Below are 7,166 nucleotides of genomic sequence, written 5' to 3' on the forward strand. Positions count from 1 at the left end.
GAGGTTTGCAGACTGTGTTGGGGAATGAGAAACATATTCTTTTGCCAGACTTCTCTTTACAGCTCTTCACACAGACTGACAGTTTGCTTGGTTTGGACTCAGCTGTTGGGGGAGAGGTCAGGAAGGTGAGTTCAGGGTGCAGCCGAAACAGCAGCTGCTCCTGCAAATCAGTCTGTTCTAATGAATAAATGCACCAAAGTCAGGCTGGAAAGACATGCAGTCTTACTGCTGTATAGGATGCAGGACCAAATCTACTACAAATGCAATATCAACATTTGGAAAATAAACTAGACGTTTTTCAGACTTTATAGGTAAATAGGTATAGTAAACTATTTAAACTAATAATTCTGCTGCTTTATATCTTTTGTTAGAAAATGTCAACTTGCCTTTCCTCCAAAGTCAAGACTCAACAGATGTTTGGGATGGTTTACCATCAGCTGCTCCATTTTATCTGTCAGTTAGCAGGAAAAGTGCACCAGATGTTTTTGTTAAGGGGAATCAAACTAAACCAAAAGCAGATCATTTTAAATGTCACTTTACCAGAAAGACAAGAAAATGAACTGAATGTTCCCTGTAACATAAAGAAAAAGTTCAGAATTTGTTTTAAACAATCTCCCTATCATAGTTTTAAGTATCTTTGGCATCTTTTGCATCAATAACATAATTTGATCAGCACCTCATCTAAGCAAGTCTGACAGAGAATTGTTCATGTCAAAAATGTCCATTTCAGGTTTATAACCATGTAAACACTGCTCTTAAATTAGCATAAGTACAACAGAAATGTCATTGGAATATCATGCTACACTATGCAAGTGCTCTGTTTGCGCTGACAAAGTTTCCCTCACCTGTGCAGACCTTAAAGTGACAAATCATCCCATTTCCTCAATCTTTCAACGCATATTTGACCATTAGGTGGCGCTCACAGTCTGCACCTTGTTGGGGAATGAGAAACATATTCTTTTGTTTCAGGAAATTTAAGTTTTATCCCTGATGATGAAAGGATCATTAACTGAAGTTACAGTAAAACTTCAGGTGGTATATCGGACATATTTTTCCTAATCTATGCCATGAAAAACAGAGAGTTTCATATAAACTGCATAGACAGACTTGACGTTTCAAAATATGAGCTTCAGTTCCTATTCTGGCTAAATAAATAAGCATCACAAGAGTTTACGATCTGATCTCAGATTTGTCTTTATGGGACATTCACTCCTGATTTGATTGTCTTAATAAAACTGAAATATTTATTCTTTTATTTTCCTTTATCCCCAACTGACAGGGATGCATTTGTTGACATGTATATGTAACTAATAAAACAAAACTGATCACATTAATAAAGACTGAAAAGACGTTAGTCTAACAAAACGAGTGAATTATGAGACAAGATGCAATTTGATACTGAAACCAGCAATCAGAATTAGATTTTAGGGAAAATTTGTGTCAGCTTCATGTCTTATCCTTGTCTTAAGTCCAGACTCTGTTGGGCAGCAAGTAGAGAACTGAGAACAGAAATAACCATGAAGAGGAAATATATGGGAGAGCAATCAGCAGCCATGGCAGCCAGGGAGGCGTGAATGAGTGACAGCATCACAAAGACGAGCGGAGAAATGGGAGGGATAAAGTCACAGTGACTGACTGCTGCACTGGGAACAAATGCACTGAGGTATGAAGTTACGGTTAGAAGAGCGACTTGAGACTAGAAAAACCAAATGATGAACAAATGCTCAATTCATTTCAGTCCAACTTTTATATAACACAATTTCACTACAAATGTCATGTCAAGGCATTTCAAAAAAAGAAAAATCAAATGTTTAAATACAGAAATACAGTCAGTTCCGTCCAATTCATGCTTTTCTCACTTAAAACTTTATCTAATTTTAGTGTTGAATAAAGATAGCATGTTTAACCCTTCTATGTTCCAATAGGTTGACTTCACATTCAGATTCATTGTATTTATTCTAAGAAAAGAGAAAATCAAGTTGGTGGTTAACATCAGTCCATCAGCTTCTGCCTTTATACATTAAATAAAATATAATAAATAATCCTAAACAAACTACAAGCCAATTGCAGTTGACATCTGTAAAATTAAGCATAGCTAAAATAGACAGCATTAGTAATGATAACAGTTAAAAACAAACTGAAAATTTACTCATGACTCACTGCATATTATTAAATTAGCCTAAAATATATGTTAAAATATAAGATTCGTAAAGAAAACACATAGCTAATCCTAATACATACCACAGTTACAGAACAGCAACGAACAAGGGGGCGGAGCCTTCAGTTACTATGGTAACCACCAACCGTCAGGAGCAGTGTAACAGAACTTGATACACCAATAAACGTCTGAAGAAACAACTTATTGACTAAGATAAATAAAGTCACAGAATAAATAAATGTGACAAACTTCAGATTTAAAATATTATTAAAATAAAACCGTTTCAAAATAATAATAAAATAAAAAATATTCAAACCAACATGGACCACTGGAAAACAGTAACTGCCCCTAAACATAACAGCTGGTTGCACCATCCTCAGCAGCTACAGCTGTCATTTTAATCAATTGTATTGATTGCATTGGTTTCATCTGAAGCATTTCAGTAAGACAGAAAAAAACAGGAGAAGGTTATACCAATGTAAACACGTTTTCTTGACTCTGATAAAACCAAACTTGTTGAAACAGAAGAAAGAGGCACTTTGCTCCATTTTCATGGATGGCAGAGGTTAGAGTTTCAGTGAAAATGTTAAACAATTTACTAATAAAACAAACACTTGCAGTTAATAATACATTTGTTTTCAGAGAGAGGAAAGATGTGGAAACATGTGTGACCCTAAAGGTTAATGGAGATGTTTTCCTGCCTCTTCATGTGATATTTTTTTTTTTTTTTTTAGTTTTTATTTTTTTACTGTCCAGGCACAAACACAGTCTCACTGAAGCGGTCAGCTCTCAGCAGTAGCTCCAATATATAAATGTCAGAGCTCAAGTGAAATTAATTTAAAGTGCTCCGCCATGGCTGTGGGACACACACAAATGGGTGCAGGGAGACTCCCCTCTGTGCCTGTGTCCAATTACTGAGCAGGTGCACCTAACAGGTCTTTAAGAAAAGGTCAATCACCATGTGACGTGTGTGTCCGCATGCGTGCATGTGTGTGTGTGTGTGTGTGTTCCCAGTCTGCCCTCAATTTCAGCCCCAATCTTCAGTGTTTTCTTTTAATCTACCTCAAAGTCAAGCCAATACCAGAGATGGTTACGCAGCTCTCCGGAGTGTTCTGCTGCTTTAACGCTCGCTCACATCACATTTAGCAACATGTAGCTCAGTAGCCAACAAACAAACATGCTTCACTGGAGCTGGAGCTCAGCAAAAACTGCTTTTATTCTTCCCCGTAACGCTCAGAGCTCCACTGGTGTTGGGCTATTTTAAAAAAACACACACAGAAAACAAACTAAGATCAAAGTTAAACCTGAATTTTCTATGAAAATTTATACAGTCATCAGTGTGTGGGTGCAGACATTTGCACATCAAAAGCTCTGATGACTTGAGTCAGACAACATTCAAACTGAATACAGATAAGGTATAGGTCATAAAATAATAATAATCCTCTGTTATTAATCTGTCATTGGTAAATGATACATGCAAAACAAACCTGTTGGGACGTCACAAACCTGGCAGGAAGGACATCAATCTGAGCGCTAACACACTAAACAGGCACGCTGTGACGGATGACCTTCATAATGAACACTTCACCATTCCTTTACCTCATCTTCAATTAAATCTCCTGGCTGACATTGATATTCAAACAATGCCAAATTAATTTATAAAGCACATTTAAAAGACAATACTAATGAATATGGCAAACCAATTGAGCAATAATGAATGCAGAAAATGTAAATAAACATCAGAAAGTAAGTAAACAATTTGGAAACAATAAAAACCTATGAATCATAATATTACTGCTTAGAACGATGGAAAACTGTAAGATTAGTGAAGGTTCACAGTTATCTTTCTGATATCTCTTATGATGTTCCAAAAACATCAGAATGTTTTAGGAATTAAATTTAAAAACATCTGTAAGTGTGTTTCATTTTAACTCAGATGTGGTGAATTAACCAATCAAAACAATCCCATAATTCAATTCTATATCTTGTTATGGAGTGTGCATAAATATCGGGTTCAAACATCACGTGGTTGTAGCTTTTCAGCTATTTCGAATCTAAATTCTGCATAAGAAATGAGTGTTCCTGATGAATGGATCACCTTGAAGTTGCATTTAAAGAAGATTCAGCAATAAAATGTGGGGTCAAAGTTCTTCACCAATCCAAAGTCTCTGTCATTTTACCAGTTTGGACGAAGCTCTAAGGAAGCCAGTGAGATAAATATCAGTCAGGACACCGTGAGAGACAGTGCATTCCCTTTCTGCGTTACTATGTTGAATGACGATATTTGAGCAGCTGAGAAACGCTGCTATAAATCCAGGGGATGATTAAAATTCTGCCTGCAAAGAACATGCATCATGAAGCATCATTAAGGCACATTGGTTGGCCTCTTTTAGAGGTTTGAGTGTGACTTGAAAGAGAGCAGTGAAATAACGGCTGCTGGACAACTATTCATATCTACTTTACTACCTCTGCAGGAAATGTTGCAGCATACTTTTAGGATTGTGAAGAACCATCTCTGGGTGCCATCAATGAATTTGGATTATCATTCTGGGTAGAAACAGTTATTTGTCCGTCTTTATTTACTTAAAACCAGAAATCAGTGGAGGGCTGCACACAGCAAGAGGAAGATCAGTTCTTTGACATTACTGTGGAGGAATAATGGCCTACTCTTCTTTATGGGAATGTTACTTTGGAGTGATGTTAAACATTAATGGCCTATTTAAAGCCATCTCCCAGAATCCCAATCAAATTTACGTCCAGGCTTTAACAAGGTAACTCCACAATATTCTTCAGGCTTTGTTGCAGGCTATTCCAGTTGTCCTAAAATATGACTGCTGTGAGGAAACCATGTAAACAGAATTAGCCACAGGTGGTGTGTTGCACTTTAACGACACGACTTGCATCATCCTGGTGGCTCCTCAGACATCAAAGGTTTGCAAAGTGTGAGATCACAGAGTTCTCCATTTTTCTGCAATCTGGTGATCTGGGCGTTGAAAATGGTTTTTAAATAGTCTGCCAGTGGATGTTTTAGTCATCACTATCAACATTTTAAATGTCTTTGCAGTGACTAATGAGTTAGTCAAAAAAATGAGTCATCTTTCATGCTAAACACATCCAAGAAGAGATTCTAACTCAAAGTGTTTCAGTTTGTCAGAAGCTGGCAGGTACTTACACTAAAACCTTAATAAAACTTAAAATCACATCTGGATAAATATTAATGTAATGAAAAGTAAAATACATGGAGAACATGACAGGATGAATAGACAGCCACTGAATGCTCTCAGCCTCCCAAGAGCTTATCCAGTGCTTACTGAATGTCTAACTTATGATCTCCTCTGTATTTTCCAAAATGCTTTCAAAAAGCAACATTTCCATGTGTGTTTTAACTCTGCAGTGAAACGATGATTAAACTGCCCTGGAAAGCGATTACATCTGCTAAAGTGGCGTTTTTAACTAAACACACAAAGGCAAACGCCATTGTTCAGGGAGGAGCTCGGCGACTTCCACGAGAAAATAAATGAATTATGATGAGCATATATTCATAATTGCATTGCTGTTATTTCCCTGGAGTCGCTCCTCCCAAAATAACTCAAACCGATGACTATGTCGCCATAATTGGCTCTTAACGTCCCTCCCTGTTTGGGTCTGGGATGACGTTGACTTTCACCTTGTCTGGCTGGGTATGGCGGCCTGTCGCCTCTGTCATTTTAATGAATGAAAAAGTTCCAGATTTGCTCCACTCACGGTTGCAGCATGTTGGAGTCGCTCTGTTGCCTTTCTTTAAACTTTACTTCCTCCATTTCAGGTAGAAAATGTGTTGGTTTCTTGCACCATTGTCCTCTCTACTTTAGGATGCTGTGCAGCTGGAAGGATTATAGCTGATACTTTCTTTGCTTTTGGGCATTTGTTGTGACGCGTAACCATAGCAACAAGGTGGTTTACAACCAGGAGCAGCTGATTACCATCAGGAAAACTGAAATAATACCTCAACTGAAGACACAAAACCCAGATGAGTTGAAAAGGAGGCGTAGTGATTGTGAAGGAGAGAAAGAAGGAGGAAGTTCAGACTACGTCTTCCAACAATCATAATGAGCAACTGGAGATCGCTGGCTAACAGGCTGGATGAACTCCAAGCCCGAAGAAGGACTCAGCCAGAGTTTTTAAATGAAGTATTGTGTTTTACTGAGACGTGGCTGGCGGATCATATCCGCTTCTCTCTGTGCCAGGCTTCCTGACAGAGATTTAAGGAGTGGGAAAAGAAAAGGAAGTGGATTAGCGGTGCTTGTCAACAACAGATGGTGTCATCCAGGACGCGTTACTGGGAAGTGTCGTCTCTGCAGCCCAGATATTAAACTCCTGGCAGTCAGTTTCCGTCCGCATTATTTACCCAGAGTTCACCGGTGTAATTTTGGCAACTGCTCACATTCCACCCTCAGCTGTTTCCCACGATGCCTGTGATGTCATCAGTTCAATGGTTGCTAAGCTACAAACACAACACACCGAAGCCTTGGTGACAATATCTGAGGCCTCATTTGTAAATGCGTTGTAAGCACAAAACCTTTCCACACAGAGGTTGTGATGTATAAAAAACCAAACATGATAGAAGAATCTCGGGTGTCAGTTGTATAATTATAGTCAAAAATTAACCGCAATAATTTGGGTTATTTAGCCTGTAATAATAATAAAAAATGGTTGTCATATTGTTGCATTTTTCATATCAGTTTCAAGCTAAATATTTAACTTGTTATTAAAGTATTTATAGGTCAGAGCTACATATTTGGCTTCAAACTTTCAGCTCACTGACTAAATATTAGCTTAGCATTATGTTTCTTCCATTAACCATTCATGGTTGAATGTGCTCACATTGAACATGAAGTGGAGGTTTTATTAGACGTTGAGGTGCAGCTGTGATTTGTAAACAAAAAATCGGACATGGTTTTATGAATCCAGATATTTTTGTGCTTTTGGGATAAACATGTACTTTCGGTATAGATCCCTATTTCCTCCA

The 7,166-nt window shown here is 37.8% G+C and overlaps 1 long non-coding RNA gene across 3 annotated transcripts; it reads right to left on the reverse strand.

Moving 5' to 3' along the window:
- Positions 1–337: 337 nt before the first annotated feature.
- On the reverse strand, positions 338–6,795 carry LOC122830394. 3 transcript variants are annotated; one of them, XR_006370518.1, is made up of 5 exons: positions 4,625–6,795; positions 4,257–4,494; positions 3,665–3,781; positions 3,221–3,413; positions 338–451 (listed from the first exon to the last, which is right to left on the reverse strand). It is a non-coding gene; the product is annotated as an uncharacterized LOC122830394 (long non-coding RNA). The 3 variants fall into 3 exon arrangements; XR_006370517.1 differs by lacking the exon at positions 338–451 and having other exon boundaries at positions 2,917–3,413; XR_006370519.1 differs by lacking the exon at positions 338–451 and having other exon boundaries at positions 2,917–3,413; positions 3,646–3,781.
- Between the last annotated feature and the right edge of the window lie 371 nt (positions 6,796–7,166).

The sequence above is a fragment of the Gambusia affinis genome, linkage group LG01, assembly GCF_019740435.1.
Source record: "Gambusia affinis linkage group LG01, SWU_Gaff_1.0, whole genome shotgun sequence".
Taxonomy (NCBI): domain Eukaryota; kingdom Metazoa; phylum Chordata; class Actinopteri; order Cyprinodontiformes; family Poeciliidae; genus Gambusia; species Gambusia affinis.